We start from the raw sequence: 24,247 nt of genomic DNA on the forward strand, positions 1-24,247 counted from the left end.
AATTATCTATCCATCCATCCATCCATCCATCCATCCATCTATCTATCCATCTATCTATCTATCTATCTATCTATCTATCTATCTATCTATCTATCTATCTATCTATCTATCTATCTATCTATCTATCTATCTATCTATCTATCTATCTATCTATCTATCTATCTATTTTTTATCTACAGAAGTAATAGCAGAATATCTGCACATAGATTTATTTATTTATTTTACATTTAAATATAATTATAATGTTCTTATGCTTACTCTGATTGGCTGAGCATCATATGCCTATCTACCTACCTATGTACTTATCTATTATCTACATTTCCGGCATGTCCCAATATACAGCAACAAACCCTCTCTCCGAAAATATCCAACTTTTATCAATAAAGAGACATGCTGGAGCTCCAGTCCAGTGACTTTAACTAGGCTGAGATGATGTCATCTGTCTGCTGCAGGCAGGAGGAAGCATTTCCTCAGTCTCCCCTCCCCCAGTAATCAGACTGTGCATTGTAACTTTGGAGCAAACAGGAGGAAGCATTTCCTCAGTCTCCCCTCCCCCAGTGATCAGACTGTACATTGTAACTTTGTAGGAGGAGGAGGAAGCATTTCCTCAGTCTCCCCCTCCCCCAGTGATCAGACTGTACATTGTAAACTTGTAGAAGGAGGTGGAAGCATTTCCTCAGTCTCCCCTCCCCCAGTGATCAGACTGTACATTGTAACTTTGGAGCAAACAGGAGGAAGCATTTCCTCAGTCCCCCCTCCCCCAGTGATCAGACTGTACATTGTAACTTTGTAGGAGGAGGAGGAAGCATTTCCTCAGTCTCCCCCTCCCCCAGTGATCAGACTGTACATTGTAAACTTGTAGAAGGAGGTGGAAGCATTTCCTCAGTCTCCCCTCCCCCAGTGATCAGACTGTACATTGTAACTTTGGAGCAAACAGGAGGAAGCATTTCCTCAGTCTCCCCTCCCCCAGTGATCAGACTGTACATTGTAACTTTGAAGTAGGAGGAGGAAGCATTTCCTCAGTCTCCCCCTCCCCCAGTGATCAGACTGTACATTGTAACTTTGTAGAAGGAGGAGGAAGCATTTCCTCAGTCTCCCCTCCCCCAGTAATCAGACTGTGCATTGTAACTTTGTAGAAGGAGGAGGAAGCATTTCCTCAGTCTCCCCTCCCCCAGTGATCAGACTGTACATTGTAAACTTGTAGAAGGAGGAGGAAGCATTTCCTCAGTCTCCCCTCCCCCAGTGATCAGACTGTACATTGTAACTTTGTAGGAGGAGGAGGAAGCATTTCCTCAGTCTCCCCCTCCCCCAGTGATCAGACTGTACATTGTAACTTTGTAGAGGGAGGAACAAGCATTTCCTCAGTCTCCCCTCCCCCAGTGATCAGACTCTACATTGTAACTTTGTAGCAAGTCACAAGGTGAGAGGCTGCTGCAGGGGCTGATCTGTGTCAGACATTTGTGATCACAGCCAAGAACTGCACAGGCACCAGGATTTACATGATTATGTCATCTCTGAGTCACCATCTTACATTTACAGATTATTAGCCTGCATGTGCTGTTCATAAGGCCAATGTGAGTACATAGAGGAGACAGATCACAGCTAGGCACCCCGGATCGCATGCAGCGCGGGGGTGGAGCAGTCACTGTGCAGAAAGACGCATCGCCTTCATCGGGAATGACAAGTAAAATTCCAACACTGGAAAGTTTGCTTAACAAAGATTCTGAGAAGTCGTTATTTTAGTTACAGAAATGACATAACTGCATAAAAACGTCATTTACCGGAAAAACCGGCTCAGCTGAGATGACCTTTCCTTTATAGGAGTTTGTAATTACCATAAAAAAGCGCCGAATATAAACCGCTGCAAGAAAATCACCCACCGTTCCCAATCTGAGCCGATGAATGCCGGGCCGGGCTTCACCCATCAGGGCTGTAGAAGCGATGAGATCCTCCAGGATTTATTAAAGGATCCTTGAGCAGCGATCTCCCACCTGCACCAACCACCAATGTAAGGGGGCAAATTCCCCCGGTATCTAATGTAAGAGGTCACTTCCACACTGACTACCAATGTAAGGGGGTCAAATTCCCCCCAAATCCAATGTAAGAGGTCACTTCCACACCGACTACCAATGTAAAGGGGGCAAATTCCCACCAAATCCAATGTAAGAGGTCACTTCCACACTGACTACCAATGTAAGGGGGGCAAATTCCCACCAAATCCAATGTAAGAGGTCACTTTCACACTGACCACCAATGTAAGGGGGTCAAATTCCCCCCAAATCCAATGTAAGAGGTCACTTCCACACTGACTACAAATGTAAGGGAGGCAAATTCCCCCAAAATCCAATTAAAGAGGTCACTTCCACACTTACTACCAATGTAAGAGGGGCAAATTCCCCAAAATCCAATGTAAGTGGTCACTTCCACACTGACCACCAATGTAAGGGGGTCAAATTCCCCCAAAATCCAATGTAAGAGGTCACTTCCACACTGACTACCAATGTAAGGGGGTCAAATTCCCCCGGAATCTAATGTAAGAGGTCACTTCCACACTGACCACCAATGTAAAGGGGGCAAATTCCCACCAAATCCAATGTAAGAGGTCACTTTCACACTGACTAACAATGTAAGGGGGGCAAATTCCCCAAAATCCAATGTAAGAGGTCACTTCCACACTGACCACCAATGTAAGGGGGTCAAATTCCCCCCAAATCAAATGTAAGAGGTCACTTCCACACTGACTACAAATGTAAGGGAGGCAAATTCCCCCAAAATCCAATTAAAGAGGTCACTTCCACACTTACTACCAATGTAAGAGGGGCAAATTCCCCAAAATCCAATTAAAGAGGTCACTTCCACACTTACTACCAATGTAAGAGGGGCAAATTCCCCAAAATCCAATGTAAGAGGTCACTTCCACACTGACTATCAATGTAAAGGGGGCAAATTCCCCCGCTATCTAATGTAAGAGGTCACTTCCACACTGACTACCAATGTAAGGGGGGCAAATTCCCCAATATCCAATGTAGGAGGTCACTTACACACTGACCACCAATGTAAGGGGGGAATATTCCCTCGATCTCCAATGTAAAAGGCCACTTCCACACTGACTACCAATGTAGGAGGGGCAAATTCCCCCGATATCCAATGTAAGAGATTACTTCTACACTGACTACCAATGTAGGAGGGGCAAATTCTCCCAATATTCAATGTAAGAGATTAATTCTACACTGACCACAAATGTAAAGGGGGCAAATTTCCCGATATCCAATGTAAGAGGTCACTTCCACACAGGCCACTAATGTAAAGGGAGCAAAGTCCCTCGATATCCAATGTAAGAGGCCACTTCCACGCTGACCACCAATAGAAGGGGGTACATTTTCCTGATATCCAATGTAGGAGGTCACTTCCACACTGACCACCAATGTAAAGGGGCACTTTTCCACTGGCAAATAGTAGAAGGGGACACTACAATTTTTACAGTTTGTGATTATTTTCTTGGCATTTTTATTTGTTTCATTGAATTAATATTGAAGCATTGCAAAAGTAGAGAGGAGTCCCTGAACCATCCTATAAGAAATCAGAAAAAAAAAAATCTTACTTTTAAAGTCAGAACTCTGATATTGGAAGACAGAATTATATCAAGAAAAGTCAGAACTCTGAGACTGACTCATATTTCTGATATGTTTTTAAAAGACAAAATTCAGATTTTTAACCACTTACCGACCGCCGCACGACTATTTACTGCGGCGGTCAGCCCCTCACAGGCAGAGTGACGTAGTACTACGTCGCTAGCCTGTGAGGGTCTAGGGAGCGAGTACGCGCCCCCGGAGGCGCGCTCCCGCTCCCGAGTGGTCACGGACCCCCCCGCGCGTGTGACCGGCGGACCCGATCGTCCACCGGTCACTCGCGATCGTCGGTGGAGAGGGAGAAAGGCAGGCGGCTAATGTAAACAAGCCGCCTGTCATTCTCCCCTGTGTATGAATGATGATCATACGGTTCTACTATGTAGAACCGTTGATCACTGTTCATACATCTCAAGCCACAGCCAATCACAGTTAGAATCACGCCCCTAGGGACACACATAGCCCCTCCCTCTAAAAAAAAAAGTTAACCCCTTCATTACCAGTGTATTTTTACAGTAACAGTGCATATGTATAGCACTGATTACTGTAGTAATGTCACTGGTAACCCCAAAAGTGTCAAAAATGTCAGTCAAGGGTCCGATCTGTCCGCCGCAATGTCGCATCATAGGAGATCATAGGAGAATTGGGATTCCCCATGAGTGAGTGAGACTGCGGGAGGGAGGGGGGGACACTGTTGAGTACGGGCTCAAGAAACAATTACCAGCAAGGACGCAACAAATCCAAGCGAGGCTAAATTTAGCGAGGACAGCAGAGCGAGAGCAATTTCATAAAGGGAGCAAATAAAAACTGTTATGATGTGGAATCAGAAAGAGGCGGGGGAGAACCAACGGCTTAATTTCCAAGCATAACAGTCCTTGAAGCACTTTGCACAAATGTCTGACCTGCATACGACGTGTTGGGCTGGGCCGAGAGCGCCAAAGAGCCGTGAAGGCTTTACTGATTGCAGGTGCTGGGGGCAAGAAAAGGAAGAGTTTCTGAAAGGGACGGAAAAGTGCGCATTCATTTCTAGAAGAAAGTCCAGATATTGGGATAATTTTTTTTTGTTTTTTTGGGGTTACATTAATTTTTACTGTATCGTAAATTCCCCCTATATCCAATGTAAAAGGTCACTTCCACATTCACCATCAATGTAAGAGGGGCAAATTCCCCTGATATCCAATGTAAGAGGTCACTTCTACACTGACCACCAATGTAAGGGGGGCTAATTCCCCCCAATATCCAATGTAAGAGGCCACTTCCACACTGACCACCAATGTAAGAGGGGCAAATTCCCCTAATATCCAATGTAAGAGGTCACTTCCGCTCTGGCCACCAATGTAAAGGGGGCAAATTCCCCCGATATCCAATGTAAGAGGTCACTTCCACACTGACCACCAATGTAGGGGGGGCTAATTCCCCCCAATATCCAATGTAAGAGGCCACTTCCACACTGACCACCAATGTAAGGGGGGCTAATTCCCCCCAATATCCAATGTAAGAGGCCCCTTCCACACTGACCACCAATGTAAGGGGGGGACATTCCCCCTATATCCAATATAAGAGGCCCCCGATATCCAATGTAAGAGGTCACTTCTACACTGACCACCAACGGGAGAGGGCAAATTGCCAGATATCCAATGTAAGTGGTCACTTCTACACTGACCACCAATGGGGGGGGGGGGGGGGTGGGGCAAATTTCCCTGATATTCAATATAAGAGTTCACTTCCACACTGACTACCAATGTAATTGGACTCTTTTTTGTTACACTCATTAGGAAGAGGAGAATGTATGGTGGTATGACGCTTCCACTTTGATATTGTTGTTCCCCCAGGGGCTCGGTCGTTTGGATAAAGTCAGAAAATGCTCAAATCCGGAACTATACTCAACCAGTGGGGGTGTGGCTGGGGACAGGGGTGGATCATATTCAACTTTAAGAGCTGGTTGACACCCAAAGACCCCCCTCAAGGCAACACTTGCTAAAAGTTGGCAGATTTACCACTTATATTTTAAAATGATTTTTTTTATTCATTGAATTGTTACTTTTGAAAGGTAAAATTGCTTATCATTGGTGTCAGTGGAAGGAATATTGCCCCATGGGTGGCATCAGTGGGAGGAATAGTGCCCCATCATTGGTGTCAGTGGGAGGAATAGTGCCCCATTGTTGGTGTCAGTGGAAGCAATATTGCCCCATGGGTGGCATCAGTAGGAGAAATAGTGTCCTATCATTGGTGTCAGTGGGAGGAATATTGCCTCATCATTGGTGTCAGTGGGAGGAATATTGCCTCATCATTGGTGTCAGTGAAAAGAATAGTGCCCCATCATTGATGTCAGTGGAAGTGACAGTATTCCATTGCTTAGATTCATGGGAAATAGTGATATAGTGCCCCATTTTGGGGGAAAATGTCTAAATTGACAAACCCAACAGTCTTGGCATCGATGGTAACACCTGTTTATAGAATAATCCCTGAACCTCCCTTTCTTTACCCATGCCACCTCTATACATAGTGGCAGGGCCGCTGTTAGAAACCATGGGGCCCCATACAGCCAACCTAACAGCCCCCCCCCCCAAAAAACAGACTTTATTATGCTTCAGTTATAAATGAACACAGTGAGTGATCAATACTGATTACTCATTGTGTTCATTCAGGATAGGAAGGGGCTGGTAAATGTGACATATATACTGGATCCTTTCCCAACTCTCCATCCTGAAGGATCCAGTTATGTGCTTGCAGCTGTTGATGGGAAGGAAAGAAGGGAAGCCGTCAGCACAGCGGGGTTGGGTGGCACATAGAAGGGCTTGGGCAGTATAGGGGAAAAATATAGTGCACATGGAGGGTGATAGGTGTGGCGGGGGAACAGTTACTGAAACCGATACCCTGTATGGCTCTCCGTGCGGCAGCTGAAAGACCATCCAAAGAGAGAGCCATACAGGGCAGTACCGGGACAGAGCCATCCAGCGCCCAGGGCAAGGATTCACCCCCCTCCCCCAATAATAATTAATGCCATAGAATGGGTTATCACCCTGCGTCCATTTTTTACCTCTTTGCTTCACTGTGCCCAGGGCGGCTGACCCTCCTGTCCACCCCTAGTCCTGGCCCTGAAACCGGGGATTGGTTCCAGTAATTTCCAACACCACCCCCCCCAAACCCCCCCCCCCCCCGCTGCTGACCTAGGCCCTGTACAGAAGGACCGCTGGTACCCCAAGGAGAAACAGGAGCTAACAAGAGCATGCCATAATCCTGGTATACACAAAATAGAATAACAGATGTGAAAAACACATCTGTAAGAATGGACTTTAAAGGCACGCAACATGAGACAGATAACAACATCGTAAAATAATCACATTTTATTGTTGCACAGTAAAAACACAGCATCTTAAAATAAAGGACTGACTCAAGCAAAGGGAGGTCAGCCCAATAACACCCAATACATACAATATAAAAATTATCATATAGTCATATAAGTAATGACAAAATGCAAACCAGTTTACAAAAGTGAAGCAGAGAGAGAGTGCATTTGTATCAAGGGTCGACGCGTTTCACAGCGTGCTTCCTCAAGACCTTGTCAAGACACAGATACAGGTTCTCTTAACCACTTCCTGACCACCCGCTGCCTATTTACTGCGGCAGGGGGGCTCTCCTGCGCAAACCGACGTAGATCTACGTTGGTCGATGCACGGGTCAGGCGGCTCAGATTGCTGCCTGACACCCGCGATTGCTCCCCATTGAGAGAGAAGGACGGTCGGCTGTTGTAAACACAGCCGACCGTTCTTCTCCCTGCAATGACCATAGAGATCATGTGATCCTTCTATATAGGATCACATGTCTCTATGGTCATTTCAGAAGCCACGCCCCCCCAGTTAGAATCACTCCCCTAGGCTCACATTTAAACCCTTGATCACCCAAAGTGTTAACCCCTTCCCTGCCAGTGTCATTATTACAGTAACAGTGCATATTTTTAGCACTGATTACTGTAGTAATGTCACCTGTACCCCCAAAAGTGTCAAAAATGACAGTTAGGGGTCCGATCTGTCTGCCACAATGTCGCAGTCCCCCAAAAAAATCGCAGATCGACGCCATTACTAGTAAAAAAAAAAGAAAAACATTAAAAATTACATAAAACTTTCCCATAGTTAGTAGACGCAATAACTTTCAAAACCAAATCAAAATACGCTTATTGCGATTTTTTTTTTTACCAAAAATATGTAGCAGAAAACAAATTGGCCTAAAATGTTAAAACATTTTGATTTTTAATCTTTTTTTTTTTGGGAATATTATATAGCAGAATGTGAAAAATATTGTTTTTTTTTTTTCAGAATTGTCGCTCTTTTTTTGTTTATAGCGCAAAAAATAAAAATTGCGGAGGTGATCAAACACCACCAAAAGAAAACTCTATTTGTGGGGAAAAAAAAAGGACATCAATTTTATTTGGGTACAGCGTCGCACGACCGCACAATTGTCCGTTAAAGTAATGCAGTGCCGAATCGCAAAATATGGCCTGGTCATTAGGGGGGGGGGGGGGGGGAAATCTTCCGGTCTAGAAGTGGTTAAAATAAAAAAAATCAATATTAATACTCAATAAACATAACCATTGATACTTTCAAACAAAATGTATCATTAAGCTGTCCACTACTGGAGTACCTTCTCTCTAGAGGCATTTAACAAAAGTATGTTTCGAAAGTTTTAAAAATATTTATGGTTATGTTTATTGAGTATTATCATTGATTTTTTTTATTTTAAGAGAACCTGTATCTGTATATCTACAAGGTCTTGAGGAAGCACGCCGCGAAACGCGTCGACCCTTGATACAAATGCACTCTCTCTCTGCTTCACTTTTGTAAACTGGTTTGCATTTTGTCATTTCTTATATGACTTGTAATTTTCATATTGTATGCATTTGGTGTTATTGGGCTGACCTCCCTTTGCTCGAGTCAGCCCTTTATGTTAAGATGCTGTGTTTTTACTGCGTCAACAATAAAATTTGATTATTTTACGATGGTGTTATCTGTCTCATGTTGCATGCCTTTAAAGTCCATTGTTACAGATGCATTTTTCACATCTGTCATTCTATTTAACTGGTGATATCCCTTTATCTATGACCCTGCATAGTGGTGACCTCCAGATTTATCCTCACCATGCTGGTGACCATGGAAAGTAGTAAGATTCTTGCTCTTGCCCCCCTTCCACTACTGAGGGCACTGCTTAAGACGAAACTCTGACCTATCCTTATGGAAGGAACAGCCCTGTGCCAGGCAAAGCTACATAAAAGGTGAGAGCCAATATTCTTACGAAACTCAGAGTGAGCTGGAAAGAAAGGAACACGTTCTCCAAGTACAACCGAGCAAAACATGGAATCCATGGGTCATTTTTCCACATAAAATGGCAAAGCCGAGCCGCACAAAGTTTGCTCAAGATGAAAATTCGGTATCTGGCCGAGGTGGAAAGGGCTCGCCCGAAATGTCATGTTTGCAAGCAATGCTGTTTTTGGACCAGGTGCGGTTTCAGCACCGCAGCACTTCAAGAGGACCTGTCAGCTTGGAGTAGATGTGGTCCTGCAGAGAAGGAGGGCAGGCAATTCTTTTTTATTGAAGAATCAGGATTAAATTCTCCAGCAAACCATATGTTCTATTTGTACAGCAGATCCAGCGCTGAACATTAGAGATCAGTTACCCAAAAGTGGGTTTAAGTTTCTAATGAAGTGACTAGGGTGGTACAAGATGATACTCCATTGTATAGTGTCTTGAAAAAGTATTCACACCCCTTAAAATTTTCCACATTTTGTCACGTTACAACCAAAAACCTAAATGTATTTTAGTGGTATTTTATGTGATAGAACTACACAAAGTGACACATAATTGTGAAGTGGAAGGAAAATGATAAATAGTTTTTACATTTTTTTACAAATAAATATCTAAAAAGTGTGGCATGCATTTGTGCTTAAAGTGATAGTGCGTGAAGGCTGGTACAGGCGCTACCTATAAATGTGACTCACAGGTCAATGAAATAGGTGGTATATAGTGCCAATATGAAATACCGAAAAGGTGAGTATATCTCACAGTGCAACCCAAATTAATATATATAAGTGTAATATTGTGGATCAAATAAAAGTGCCATAGACGATAATAGAAAGTGTTTAAAAATTATTTTATTAAAAAGGTGCAAAATGAAAACAAATAAAGGGAAGTGCATATGTTGTGTAATGAACCTCAAGGCAGGTCCTAAAAGGATATTAAAAAAGAATAGCGCGCAAATGCAAAGGAAATAACTACCAAATCTGAAGACAATCCATAAATAAAAATGGGGGTTTGGTCCCACCATATGGCCATATCGTGCTCAAGCCCACTACTGCGTCAAAGTACCCTAAAAGGATAGTGATGTATCCTCCAAATAATGTGTGAAAAACCTTTATAGTGATAAGTGGTGTGTTGTTATTATCACCAACTTATAAGTGTCAAAAAACTGTGTCAGCAAGAACCAGAACCTCAGTTTTTAAATACCAAGTATAAAATGAAAAAAAGGAAAAAAAGAAAGAAAAAATTGTGTATGCGCATCCGTGTGAACCACTAGATGGCGCACTTGCAATATGACCTGTGTATGGTCCAATAGGCTATTGCAGCTCTTGGGTTAATGCTCCACTTCTGAAGGGCTGAGACCTGATGATCTTGCTCTATATGCTCCGACTATATGCTCCGACAGAAATAAGGCCCCATGGTTTGTAAAGATTCCAAGGCAATAGTGTAGAAAAAAACGATGTAAACTCACTCGTTTTGCCGATCTGGATCAGAATAGCTTGCGCCGGGAAGCTTCCGCGTTCCACGGCCCTCAACTCCGTACCCGGAAGTGACGTGTGACATTCAGACTCCGCCCTGCGCGTTTCGTCAGAAGGACGTTTACTGGAGCTTACTGTGCTTAGCCCCCTTTACGCTGATACTCCTAACTAAAATCTAGTGGAACCAATTTCCTTCAGAAGACACCATAATTAGTAAATACCTGTGTGTAATTTAATCTTCAGTATAGATACAGCTGTTCTGTGAAGCCCTCAGAGATTTGTTAGAGAACCTTAGTGAACAAAGAAAATGGCCTCTACCCCCACCTATAACTGGCCTTCATAGAAAAGAACACATGGAAGGGCAATGCACATGAGACAAACAAAGATAAAAATTCCCAGTTCAATTTGCTAGCCAGTTTGCTTAACAACCAAATTAACCTGTCTAACAGTTTGCGCCAAAACAGGGGTTTAGTTAGCACACATTTGCAAACGCATGTGTAAGCTGCAGGGCCAAACCGCATCATGAAGTCCAAGGAACACACCAGACAGGTCAGGGATAAAGTTGTGGAGAATTTTAAAGCAGGGTTAGGTTATAAAAAAATATCCCAAGCTTTGAACATCTCATGGAGCGCTGTTCAATCCATTATCTGAAAATGGAAAGAGTATGGCACAACTGCAACCCTACCAAGACATGGCCTTCCACCTAAACTGACAGGCCGGGCAAGGAGAGCATTCATCAGAGAAGCAGCCAAGAGCATACTTGCCAACTGTCCCTTTTTTCCAGGGACAGTCCCTGGAAATAGGAGCCTGTCCCAGGTAGTTTATATTGTCCCTGGAAGCGCCTGTTAATCGGGCTGCCCATAAATGTTACGCAGAAGTAGTGCAGCTGAATGGGAGAATTATTCCAACTCTGCTACTGTGGCCTCAAGTTTGATATTCCCTTTTTAATTTCCTGTAATTCTCTCTATATTGAGTAGACCCTATAATCTGATAAATAGGCGAGAATAATTATGCAGAGTGGGCGGGGCTTCAGGGAAGTGGGTGTGGTAATTGATAGCTGTGCTGCAAAGTGTCCCTGGAAATTTTTTTTAAATGTTGGCAACTATGCAAGAGGTCCATGGGAACTCTGGAGGAGCTGCAGAGATCCACAGCTCAGGTGGGAGAATCTGTCCACAGGACAACTATTAGTCGTGCGCTCCACAAATCTGTGCTTTATGGAAGAGTGGCAAGAAGAAAGCCATAAGAAGTCCTGTTTGCAGTTTGGGAGAAGCCATGTGGGGGACACAGCAAACATGTGGAAGAAGGTGCTCTGGTCAGATGAGACCAAAATTTAGCTTTTTAGTCTAAAAGCAAAACGCTATGTGTGGCGGAAAACTAACCCTGCACATCACCCTGAACACACCATCCCCACTGTGAAACATGGTGGTGGCAGCTTCATGTTGTGGGGATGCTTTTCTTCAGCAGGGACAGGGAAGCTGGTCAGAGTTGATGGGAAGATGGATGGAGCCAAATACAGGGCAATCTTAGAAGAAAACCTGGTAAAGTCTGCAAAAGACTTTGAGACTGGGGCGGAGGTTCACCTTCCAGCAGGACAACAAGCCTAAAAATACAGCCAGAGCTACAATGGAATGATTTACATCAAAGCATATTCATGTGTTAGAATGGCCCAGTCAAAGTCCAGACCTAAATCCAATTGAAAATTGCTGTTCACACACGCTCTCCATCCAATCTGACAGAGTTTGAGTTATTTTGCAAAGAAGAATGGGCAAAAATTTCCCTCTCTAGATGTGCAAAGCTGGCAGAGACATCCCCAAAAAGACTTGCAGCTGTAATTGCAGGGAAAGGTGGATCTACAAATTATTGACTCAGGGGGGGTGAATACAAATGCACCCCACACTCAGTGCCGACACAAGATCATCCAGCGCCCAGGGCAAAGATGCCAAACGGTGCCCCTTCCCCTATTCATGATGTGCACGCTTAGAGGATCCTATACTCAGTAAACTATTGCGCCCAGTGCAACTGTCCCTCCTGCCCACCCCTTGTCCTGGCCCTGAATAAGAAAAGGTATATAGCAGTTTATATTTACTAAAATAATTGCATTTCCATGTTCTGTGTACTGTGGAGGATCAGATATAGTGACTGCAGGCTCCTGGGTTTAGTAACACTTTAACCACTTGCCGACCGGTCACGTTGACCGTACTGCGGCAAAGTGGCACGATTCCGTCCAACGACGTAGGCCTACGTCGCTGGACTCCTCCCCCTGTAGGCGGCGCTCGCGCACTGCCGGAGGCTCGCTCCCGCTGTATTCAGTCACAGCGGGAGTCTGGCCAGGGGAGGAGCGGTGGCGATCGAATCGAGTTTGGAGATCCGCCTGCCTGTGTAAACAGAGCGGGCGGATCTCCTAAGTGACAAGGAGTGACAGATTGCAGTGTTCAGCATAGCTTAACATGCGATCTGTCCCTGTGTCACTCAGTCACCTCCCCCCACACACGTCAGTAAGCACCAGGCATACATTAACCCCTCCCTCTCCAATAAAATTAACCCCTTCCCTGCCAGTGTAATTTTTACAATAACAGTGCATATTTATAGCATTGATTACTGTAGTAATGTCACTGGTACCCCTAAAAGTGTCAAAAATGTCAGTCAAGGGTCCGATCTGTCCACCGCAATGTCGCAGTCCCGCAAAAAAAATCGCAGATCGCCACCATTACGCGTTAAAAAAAAACACCAAAAATGACAGAAATCTTTCCCTTAGTTAGTAAACGCAATAACTTTTGTGCAAACCAATCAAACTACGCTTATTGTGATTTTTTTTACCAAACATAGGTAGCAGAAAACAAATTGGCCAAAAATGTAAATAAAATTTGATTTTTACATTTTGTTGGGGGGGGAATTTCATATAAAAAAATGTTAAAAATATTGTTATTTTTTCAAAATAAACGCTCTTTTTTTGTTTATAGCGCAAAAAGTAAAAATCGCACAGGTGATCAAATACCACCAAAAGAAAGCTCTGTTTGTGGGAAAAAGAGGACATAAATTTCGTTTGGGTAAGGCGTTGCATGACCGCGAAATTGTCAGTTAAAGTCGCACAGCGCCGAATCCCAAAAAGTGGCCCAGACGTAAGACAGCAAAATCCTCCGATGGTAAAGTGGTTAATAAACCAGATTTTACATCTGAATGTATTAAATGTCCTCCTTTTAAAGCAACTCTGCCTCTACTTCTTTTATGTACAGTATTTTGAGAAAAAAAAAGTTGTCGCTATTGGATTATAATTTGGCAATAATGGAAAGCAAATATTGGCCGACACTTTAAAGATGGCAGAGCACAAGATTGGCTCTGTGTATACACATGCAGCTTTGTTAGCAGAGCTCCTGTGCACAGCCCTGCAGAGAAAGGGGCCCGTTGTTTGCTGCCATTAATTATCTTGTTCTACATTGTGTTAGCTGCGGTGTAATTATCCGAACCTCCAGTCTACAAACATTGAATACTAGGACAACAGGCCAAAATAACGATGTTCTGGGACTCTCTTATGTAAATTTGCAAGTTCAATGTGATTGTTTGTTTGATTGTACAACTTGCTGCTGGAAAGAGACAAAAGAAAATAAAAAAAAGCAAAAAGTCAGACGCTGTCACAAAGGATGCCGAGCCGAACCTTCAAGAATGCACAGAGCCTGCAGAAAGGCTCTCTGCAAATATCGCTCAATATTTGCTTAATCTGAGGAATGTCTGCCTTAACCTCCCTGGTGGTATTCCCGAGTGTGGCTCAGGGTTCATTTTCAGTACCAAAAGCGATAACCCCGAGCCACACTCTGGATTACCCCAGAATCACACTCACCGTCCCTGCGATCCCCCGCCGTCCTCCCCGCCGTCCTCCCCGCCATCCTCACACTCTCTCCCCTCTCTATGCTCGGCAGATGCCGGCACTTGCCTTCTGGTTCCCTTCCCTGCGAGTGTTGCGTAGCAGGGGGGGTGGAACCGGTGACAAATTCAAAAATGTAAATACACCAAATGAGATAATATAAAGCTGTGATCCTAACGGATTACACTGTATCATCCCATTTCACCACAGGATTGCACCTGGTGACTTTTCCAGTGCCCTGCCTGTGCTTTTCCAGTTCTTTGTGCCTGGAAAATAGAGAACGACCATGGCGTCCAAAAAGCGTTCTTTCTGCGCAAAAGTGCTTTTAGACGAACTGGAAAACAGCGACAGCGAAACGGAGTTACTTGAAGAACTGAGCGATAGCGATTTGTGGGAAGATTCCTCATCAGGTATGGAAAGTGACGACAGCGACGATTCTGATGTCTCTTTCTGGCTCTGTTGGAAATTCTGAAGAATCATTTGATACACTTCCCAAATTCCACAAGCGATGTGCCAGAAAGAGACATCAGAATCGTCGCTGTTGTAGATGGAACACTCACCAGATCCCCATCCACTCTCATGGAACAGGTGAACAAGTATTTCAAACACTATTGTACCCAGTCTGGTGCGATCCGCCTTCTCTATAGTACCTCTTCCTCGGGTATGTATAGAAAGAAACAAGCCTCCACTAGTGTAGTAATGTTTAACTTTAAGATTTATTATAGTAAAACTTCACACATTATACTCACTTGTTCTTCAGTAAAACTCGCTTGTTACAATGCTGCCAACAAATGGAAAGTAGCTGCCGTCAGCCCTTACCAGCTCCACGCTGGTGTAGGCAACATCTGGAGACACTCGCCATTCCTTGACAGACTGAATGTGGACTTCGTATGGTCACGCTCGACGCGTTTCGTCATTTCTGACTTCGTCATAGGTCAAAATTCAAATGTTAATGGAAACCGAGTTAAAGTCCTTTGGTTGCCAAAATCGTTTATATATATATATATATATATATATATATATATATATATATATGTATAGGTCCAGGACCCAAGAAGTCCAGAGTGTTCCCTGGTTCCTAGCACCGCCCTCTGGATTTCTTAGAGAGGGAAGTTGCACAACACAGTATCATGGAACAACAAGCTTCAGTCTATCCTAGGTTGAGAGATTTAAAGAGAACCTGTCACTTTGCATGAAGGCTGGCCTTTAAATAGTCCTATCGGGCTGCTAACTGTAACATTTTGGCTGTTGAGCAGTGTGCCTACAGTGTGCCTAGACCTTATCAGGGAAGGTGGTATGGACACACATGTGTTTAGTGTGTAGGTGGGCTGCAGCAGTGTGGTGCAGCGGCAATAAATCACACAATCAGGTGCAATGAAGGACTTGTACTGAAACAGCACAGCAGCAGTTCACAACAACCCTAGTGGCAAGGCTGCTCAACTGGGGTACACTCCTGGTCTCCAGTAATGAGAAGAAAGCAGGCATCAGCCGGACTGACAGCGTCTGTCAAGGTTAGGTTCATATTAGCCCACACTGCTGCTGAATCGCACTGCTCTTGCGAGACGCATGGAGCTGCCATTCATTCTGAATGACACCCCATGCATCTCAGCCGGCAGCGTGTTTGCAGGAACTGCAGGGAAACCGCATGGTAAAAAAGCCCATATGGTTTCCCTGAGGCTGTGTTTTTAAAAGGGTGCATGCACCTTTTGTGTGCCTGAGCAAATGCGGGATTCACAGCCCGCACTAGTGTGGACCTAGGCTGTGACTGGAACGATGTGTACTGGAGCGTGAATAGGACGTATGCACGCAACTACTGGCAGGAAGCCAAGTACGCAGGGCTGGCCCAAGGCATTGTGCTGCCTGGGTCCTAGAATGAAATGCAGCCCCCCACCCCCCCCAAAAAAAAATATGCCCACCAAAAGGCCCCCCTCATCCATTATTTTATATAAAATTTTGAAAATATTATTTACACTGTTATCTATTTCCATAACTCAGCACTGGACAGGTCCACCAAACACCCGCTGTCTGTCCTTAGTCCTCCTATTACTCCTGTGTCTGCCGCGGCCACTGCCCTAGAAGATCCAGCCTGTCCTTGCGTGAGATGGAGTGCGCTGATGTCTGATGTCATTGTGCACACCACAATCATGGGAGGGATGTTCCCCGCTGGAAAATAAATCTTTGAAGTCAATTTGCTGCCCCTCTTTAAGTTCAGCCTTGGTCCAATGGACCCAGTGGGACCCATGGTAGGGCCGGCCGTGCAAGTACATTCGTGGAACTGATGGAAGGATTCCTCCACAGGATAGTGTGCAGGGAGCTCTGTGACTAATGAAACTTGCACAACATCCAGCAGTCTGGGGAACGTCGACACCACATATAAAGGTGTTTGTGTTGTTGACAGCAGCAAAAATACTTTCTTTTTTTTTTTTATTTACAAAATTTATGTTTGCTCTGATCTTTGAGCTGGAGACATTTTTCCTAGGCGGACATCCAGTTACTGGACGGGCCATCATGGCAAAACAGGGCTGCCTGACACCAGCTCCCTACGGACGGATTCCAGGCTCCCTCCCTACGGCTTGCTTTTTTCCACCTCGGATAAAGACCCCAGCTCACGGCCCTTACTCGAATTATCCTATTTACCGTGAACTGTCATCCTCACTCCGATCTGTTTGTGAGTGCCATCTTTCTTTATTTTGACTTTTACTTATAATAAATTGTGCTACACTATGCCTGCTTGGCACCTCTTTCCCTTCCTTCCTGTACTAGCGTGAACCTAGCCCAAGAGAGCAAGATGAGGCCTGGCCGTCTCTTGCCGAATGGGATGGTGCCCAAAAAGTTGCAACCCTACACTTTCCGTCTTCATCAGGATCCTCTCCCAACTGCTAATGCTGTCCCTAAAAAGCAGGGTACCTGTCCCTACTCTACCATCTCCCAAAAAGCGTGCAAAGCCTGGGAGACAGGGCCTTAACTGATTGCCGACCGCCCGCCTCCTTTTTACTGCGGCAATGTGGATCTCGTGTGCAATCTGATGTAGACCTACGTCAGTCGCGCGCCTGCAGCTAGGGGGCGAGCGCGCGACGCCGCCTACACGCTTCCGCCCCCACTCAGCAGTGGCGAAGCCGATGCACGGGGCAGGCGGCTCTGATTGCCGCCTGACACCCGGGATCGTTCCCCGCTGAGAGAGAGAAGGACGGTCGGCTGTTGTAAACACAGCTGACCATTCTTCTCCCTGGAATGATCACAGAGCCAATGTGATCCTTCTATATAGGATCACAGGTCTCTATGATCATTTCACAAGCCACGCACCCCCACAGTTAGAATCACTCCCCTAGGCTCACATTTAACCCCTTGATCACCCACAATGTTAACCCCTTCCCTGCCAGTGTCTTTATTACAGTACAGTGCATATTTTTAGCACTGATTACTGTAGTAATGTCATTGGTCCCCCAAAAGTGTCAAAAATGTCAGTTAGGGGTCCGATCTTTCCGCCGCAATGTCCCAGTCCCGCTAAAAATCACAGATCGCCGGCATTACTAGTAAAAATAAAAAAATAAAAACTAAAAATAACATAAATCTTTTCCGTAGTTAGTAGATGCGATAACTTTTGTGCAAACCAATCAAAATACGCTTGTTGCAATTTTTTTTTTACTAAAAATATGTAGCAGAAAACTAACTGGCCTAAAATGGTAAAAAAAAATTAGATTTTTAAATTTTGTTTAGAATGTTATATAGCAGAAATGTTTTTTTTTTTTTCAGAATTGTCTCTCTTTTTTTGTTTATAGGGCAAAAAAATTAAAACCGCACACAGGTGATCAAATACCACCAAAAGAAAGCTCTATTTGTGGGAAAAAAAGGACATCAATTTTTTTTTGGGTACAGCGTCGCACGACCGCGCAATTGTCTGTTAAAATAACACAGTGCCGAATTGCAAAATATGGCCTGGTCATTAAGGGGGAAAATCTTCCGGTCCAGAAGTGGTTAAATAGGTTCTGCCTGATCCAAGATGGCTGTCAGAGTCACATGGGGCAGCAGCATTATTTGCTTCCCCAGTGACCCAAGAAACCATAGAGGATCTGTGTACCTCTTGGTTTTCCTCTCCGACTACAAGGCCGCTGCGGGTGAGCGCCACGTGCCGGTGCGGTGGAGAAAGTAGACTGCACCTGCCTACGAGTGCAACCGAGGACAGTTTTTTTGGGGGGACACGTTTGCCAGGTCAGACTAACTTAATGGGAATCCAAACCCTCCTGCAGACCATTAGAAGTTCACTGATTGGCTTTAGCTGGGTCCGATGTTGTCCTATAATATAAAGCCCTAATTATTGGGGATGACCATTATTCATCAGTATTTCTTTTTTTCAAAATTTTTATTTGTACCGTCAAATAATCTTTTCTGTACATCGGTATTTGCCGGTAAGACCCCAAGGTTCTAATTCAATTAAAGTTTTTTCCATCAAATCCATGGCTGAACCAAGTCAAAACAATAGTGAAATGTGGCTCCCCACTCCAGGAGAATGTAGCCTTTCATTCACCACGGCAGGGACCCGCTCGCGTGCGCCGCCAGCTCGGGGGAAAGACGTGGTTTGCCAAGCGCTGAAGCGCACATATGATTCAGCTCTTCAAATCTCCTGTGGAAATCTCAGGCCCCGGCTATTTGTTTAGTATTATTTTATTTTAGCTTCTGCCAGTAGCACAGGCAACCCTACACAAGGTAAGCATAGAGAGGACAACATTGGGGAACTGTGCCCGGCCAACAAGTCATATAGGTGCACTCGGCAGGAAGACAGCTCCTGTGCCGCCGGACACAATGGCCAATTATTGGGCTGTTTTTCTTTTTTTAGAGAGAAGAATTTATTTTTTTTTCTAGGGGAATGAAAGTTTTTTTTTTTTCTCCTAAACCACCAAACTAAACACGGGGCACAATGCTCGTCTATTTGTAGCTGCAAGGCCATTCCTTTCCTGCTACTGGAAATTGTTACTTTGCAAACTGATGATGAACTCATAAGTTGTGAGGGTTTAAAGCAGGGATCGGCCATCAGTCAATTGCAATCTGCCTGTCGATCGCAGCTGTGTGACAGGTCAATCGCAACTCAACCATGCTGCCTACTCCAGTCCTGACGCCATGATTGCAGAGCTAAGCAAAGTCCAAAGCTTCTTGTGTCACAGGACACAGCCAAGGTGAGACCTGGGAGGACCCTCATTCCAAAACAGTATCTCTCCTGCATCCAAGTGGTATGTGGGAAGGCGAGTGGTCTTGTGTGGTCTTTGTTATCAACCCCTAGGGCAGTGATGGCAAACCTTGGCACCCCCAGATGTTTTGGACCTACACTCCCCATCAGGGGCTGACTGACAATTTTTGGCCCAAGGGCCAAGTACAATCCAGAGGCCCATGGTGCCCCCCCCCCCACTCTCCCTCTTCCCAGCCTCCTCCTCACCCCCATTCCAGGCTGACGCTTTGCTCAAGGTACTCTCTACTCACTGTCCAAATCCAGGTTCCTGACCTGGCCAGCAGGGGCCAGTTGGGGGAGCTGGGACAGCTCAGTCGGGGCTGCCTGGGGGAGGAGAGTCTCCAGTGGGGCATGGAACCGGCCTCTGCTCAGACACAGTTTACACCATCCATGCTGGGGGGGGGGGGGGGGAGGTCTGTGCTCTGTCCTTGTCTTCATCCCACACTCAGAAGGTCAGCAGTGGGGACTTTTTACTTCTCTTCACCAGGAATCCTTTAGGCATGTCTGTGGCAGAAGCAGTGCAGCCTTTTTACGGAGCATCAGAGTGGCCCAGGGGGCAATTGCCCCCCTGCCCCCTGGCCCAGTCCTCCCCTGTTCCCCATGATGCTCATGCACTCTGCAGTGTAGTTGAGCATCATGTAGTTCCAAAACATCTGGGGTGCCAAGGTTCGCCATCACTGACCTAGGGTCTCGCTGCCCCATCAGGACCAAGGGTATCCAAATATACCGGAAAACAACAACAAGAGGAGGGGCGCACTAACCTCGTGCATTACCGCTTAAAAAATTGATTAAAACCCCAAAAAGCATACATTGTACTCACAAATGCATGATAATAGCACACATGTAAGGAAAATGGAACCAATCGCTCCTATGGTGCTGGATGGCGTCCGCATATGCCTGGCTGACACTTTTCGAGGGAGAACCCCTCTTCTTCAGAGCCAAAAGTACTACTGACCCACCATAAATTCACAAGGTGTTATATAGCCAGTCTGTACCGCCCTCATTACTCAGCTCCGCCCCACAAGGGGCAACGGTCAGGGTGTAGATAGCTGGGATGGAGGTTGTTTACTGATGGTCTATATAACATCCACAAAAGTGAGAGACCACACAGTGCAAACTGCTACCCCTGTGTATGCAAACCAGTCATACATAGACACCAATTGCAAATAATGATGGTAATAATAACAAAGGTAAAATGATGCTAATAACTAAAAGCAAGAATAAAAAGATCAATGTTTTGAATCGTTAACAGAGCCAACAAATATAGTGACTAAGTACAAGTGACTATAGTACAAAGTTTCAATGTACAGTCTAATCACTGGGGGAGGGGAGACTGAGGAAATGCTTCCTGCTCCTTCGATAGTTTAAAAAAACTATTAGATGGGAACCTTAAAGACCACAACATAAAGGGGTATACAATGTACGGTTAACAGCAAACACACACACACACACACATCATAGGTTGAACTGGATGGCTGTAACGCTCCGGCGTTTGTTTAGTGAACTGGATTTGCAGCTGCAGAATTTCCACTCAGTAGTCGTGTAGAGATGTGTTGAATCACCATATCCAACTCTCCAGACTCATCATTGTGGCCCAGGCTGCCTCAGCATGCAAATATACAGACACTCAGATAAGATGTTCCTGGAGTGATAGGTTGTATACGATAGTATAGAGGTGATGTGCTGAAAGGACAGGCGTGAGTAGTGATAGCAATGATAGGCACTCAATAGTAATGTTCAGGAGTGTTAGCAGATGGTGATAGATAGTATGCAGATAGGTTAGCAATCATGTACAGATAACAGGTGGTAGGGGACAGCAGATGAAGTGTACAGGAATTGCTAACTCAGTGCAAGGATATAGATGGTAGTAGACTCAAGAGCTAGCAATCTATGTAACAGTGCAGATGATAGAAATAGTAATGCATAGATAGCAACAGTCTTTAGTATGCAAGAGTAGATAGTGTAAGTTGATAGGAAGGAATCCCCTGTGGGGTACTTATCACTAGTTGGTTTAGAGAGATGAGGGGTCCGGTAATGAGATAAGGATCAGGTAGCTAGATACAGGATCAGTAGCGAGATACAGGATCAAGTAGCGAGACTCCGGTCTATCCAGATACTGGGGAAATAGCTGGAGGCTTCAGCAGCGTCATACAAGGCTGTGTAACAAGCGGTTTGCACGAACACCTTGTGAGTGAAAGCCGGCGATTGAAATAGCCGCTCAGAGCGGCGCCTAGTGATGACGTCATGCGGCTTAAAGAAATAGGCAGGTATATGCGTTCCACCTAGCTGAAAGGTGGGACGCAATGCGAAAGAAATGGGCTGGAAGGGTACCGAAGGTACCAGAATCTTACAATGGCCTGATTTCTTTTTTCAACCTCACAAACTATGTAACTATGTAAAAAGTTACAATGTACAGTCTGATCACTGGGGGAGGGGAGACTGAGGAAATGCTTCCTCCACCTTCTACAAAGTTAGAATGTACAGTCTGATCACTGGGGGAGGGGAGACTGAGAAAATGCTTTGTCCTGCCTGCAGCAGATTGATGATGTCTCATTCTAGGCAGAGTTTCGGACTCGGGCTAAAGGATGGCTTTTTAAGGATAAAAGGTGGAGCTTTCCTGGAAAATGCTACTGTTGTCTTTATATTGTGACATGACGGGAACATAGGCGTGCGCACAGGGTGTGCCGGGTGTGCCTGGGCACACCCTAATCACCTAGGGCACATTAGTATTATCGCTCTGTTTGCCAGTGAGGAGATGGGAAAGATCTCCCTCGGACCTGCTCTGCCATAATAGAAGTGCCACACACTTCTATTTCACTTTGCCAGCAGGGAGAGTAATGTACCGGGACCATATACATGTAGGCAAACACATGCATGTGTATTTAAACTTTGGGGTGCACACCCTAATGCAATAGGCTGCGCACACCTATGGATGGGAATCTGTTTAAACAGACTGGTAAAGTTACTGACAGGTCCTCTTAAACTCACAGCGTGCAATGTGTGGCTCCGGTTAGCGGTAAAGCGTCGGGGGTCACCAGCCTGAGGTCTCGGAGGCAGTAGGTGCTTTTCGGTGCTCTAGTCATATCCACTTTTGGGCAGTATATTTCAGGCTGGAAGGAGGTGGAAATCAGACGCACATGTTGTAACATTCACAAGGTGGACCGGAGAGGATAAGACCACTCAAGAACGAATTAGTGCCCCTTCTGTGTCTCTCCGAGTAAATCAAAGTGTGCAGCAAAGAGCACCGGGGATTTGGCCGTTGAATTAGATCCACGTGTGGCGAGGAAAGGACAATCTATCAGCGGGATTGGGGAAATCGCGAAAAAAGTGAAATATGACTTATTTTAAGCCCCGACTTTTAATTTCCAGGACTTTACTTGCTGTCAGCTCCATCCCCCGACTGATCCCCATGTGGTGGCCATTAGCGCTACAGAACTCCTAACACCCGGGGAGATCGGTCGGGATGTGAGAAGGTTCCGTCCTGGGGGTCTGGACGTGATTTAGAAATGTTCTTTGGACGCCCCAAATTTTGCCGCTATGATTTTTCTTTCTTTTTTTTTGTTCTTTAAAGGAAAACACCACTTTTATAAAAAAAAAAATAAAAAAAAAAAAAAAGTATAAAAAATAAATATAATCCCAAAAATTCCCAAAAGGAGATTCTCCTTGGGGACCATGTTCTCATAAACTCTTCGCTAATAAAATAAATCAACACTCAAATACATCAAGTTATCAAGTGTTACAAAATAAATTATTTATTAAATAAAAAAATAAATATATATATATATATATATATATATATATATGTATATGTATATATACTTCTCAAAAAGAATTAAAGGAACACTTTTTAATCAGTGTATAGCATCAAGGCAATTAAACTCCTGGAATATTGATCTGGTCAATTAAGTAGCGGAGGGGGTTGATAATCAATTTCAGCTGCTTTGGTGTTCATGAAATTAACAACAGGTGCACTAGATGGGCAACAATGAGACAACCTCCAAAACAGGAATGGTTTTACAGGTGAAAGCCACTGACATTTTTTTCACTACTTTTCTGACAGTTTTTCACTAGTTTTGTATTTGGCTGGGGTCAGTGTCACTACTGGTAGCATGAGGCGATACCTGAACCCTATAGAGGTTGCACAGGCAGTCCAACTCCTCCAGGATGGCACAACAACACGTGCCATTGCCAGAAGACAGTTAAGCCCCGTACACACGTACCGATTGTCGGCCGAACGATCGGCCGTCTTTTGTCCAGGGCTGTCGTGTCTGTTGAAAACTGCAAAAGACTGCACACAAATTTTGTCAGCCAACAACAGCCGACTGCAGAAGTGATGTCATGTGATGGTTAACTTTCCTTGTCTTATTTCTTTTCTGAGCATGCCCAGTCTTGCAAATCTGCTGTCTGTCGGCCGAATTCTGTACTGACTGGCGAACAATCGGCCGTTCTGGTGACGGCCAACAAAAATTTTAAAGCATGCACATCAGATTCTATTCGGCCGAAAGTGCGCTGTCGGCTGTCGGAAGCATCATACTAACAAGCCTACAATCGGCCAATCGGTCGTCGGCCGAATATTTACGGCCGACAATCGGTACATGTTTGCGGGGCATAACTCTAGAAGAGCTGGACAGGGCCTTAGAAGGTCCTTAACCCATCAGCAGGACCAGTATCTGCTCCTTTGTCCCTCACCAAACAATCCGAATCAAACTTCATGAGGGTGGCCTGAGGGCCGGACGTCCTCTAGTGGGCCCTGTGCTGACTGCCTGGCACTG

The sequence above is a fragment of the Pelophylax lessonae genome (assembly GCF_965119305.1).
Source record: "Pelophylax lessonae genome assembly, chromosome: 11".
Lineage (NCBI taxonomy): Eukaryota > Metazoa > Chordata > Amphibia > Anura > Ranidae > Pelophylax > Pelophylax lessonae.